General features: G+C 52.7%; 2 protein-coding genes across 3 annotated transcripts in view; one reads left to right on the top strand and one right to left on the bottom strand.

Moving 5' to 3' along the window:
* Positions 1–993, top strand: part of TMCO4 (transmembrane and coiled-coil domains 4) — a 52,185-nt gene that overhangs the window by 39,110 nt on the left and 12,082 nt on the right. The window lies entirely within an intron of this gene.
* HTR6 (5-hydroxytryptamine (serotonin) receptor 6, G protein-coupled) overlaps positions 480–993 on the bottom strand; it is a 27,370-nt gene continuing 26,856 nt past the window's right edge. Inside the window, exon 6 of the mRNA XM_004678562.1 lies at positions 480–490. The gene's annotated coding sequence lies outside the window, so the exon portion shown is untranslated. The remainder of the gene's footprint in view (positions 491–993) is intronic.

The following is a 993-nucleotide window of genomic DNA, read 5'->3' as shown; positions in this document are numbered from 1 at the left end:
GAGAGGATTCACAGGAGGCTGAATGGGGAGCAGAACAGGTGGATCTACTGAAATCCACTGCTGAGGGGAGCAGCAGGGAGACAGGAGAGCTCTGCTGTGCCCTGTGGGTCAGCGCCCTGTCGGGGATCAACTCGTGTCGTAGTGGCTGCAGACAGCTTCACAGTGCTGAGACTTAGCCCCTGCGCCTCCAGGGAGGCCTGTCTGATGGTGTTTTATCCACATCTCTTAACATCGGAGTCCATCCTTTCAGGCCTGCCGCTGCCTCATCTTATGTGATAGTCTAACCCTCTGTTGTGGGTGCAGCCGTGCTCACGGCATCCTCACCGGGATTGATTCCTCTCAAGGAACCACTTTCCTTGTTTATCCCTAAGAAGCAGCTCCTTTCCCATTCCAGTTCGAGCCTCTCAGCCGCCTCTCCAGCTCCCTTTGTCTCCAGTTCTCTCGCTGCTCCCACCACGTGTGCAGTGACTCCCCCCAGCATCCAGCACCCCTCAAAGTCATCATGAGGTTGGAACCCACTTCTTCCAGACTCCTGATATTATCGGTAGTGTGACCTCCTCCCACAGTCACAAATGTTCTGAAAGGCAGCTAGAGTGCCGAAACTTTTCTAGAAGGTTTTGAATTGAGTTTGCCCAGATCCATCAGAGGAATCACCATCTCTGGTGGTGATAGCCTGTGAAATGTATTTTGTAAGTAAGAAGTCTTGAAAGTCAAAATGACTCCTTAATCCACGCAGAGCGGGTACTGTTCACAGACACGAAAACAGCATCAGTCTCCTCAGTCTCTGTGAGCGCCTAGGAGTCCAGGTGCACGGCCAGTTGGCCGTGATATTTGAACAGAATCTTGTGTCCTGAGCAGAAGTCTCAGCAGTGGGCTTAACGTATGTGATCAGACACATTCCAAAGACACGTGACAGAGGTGCTGTCTTGAGGCTCTGTGGTTCCCTCAGAGCGCACAGGCAGCATTGGTTTAGCGTCAGTCTCAAGGGCCCCC

The sequence above is a fragment of the Condylura cristata genome, unplaced genomic scaffold (assembly GCF_000260355.1).
Source record: "Condylura cristata isolate star-nosed mole 26May11 unplaced genomic scaffold, ConCri1.0 scaffold00008, whole genome shotgun sequence".
Classification (NCBI taxonomy): Eukaryota; Metazoa; Chordata; class Mammalia; order Eulipotyphla; family Talpidae; genus Condylura; species Condylura cristata.
Note: the sequence above shows the minus strand (reverse complement) of the source record. Positions and strands in the feature narration are given on the sequence as shown.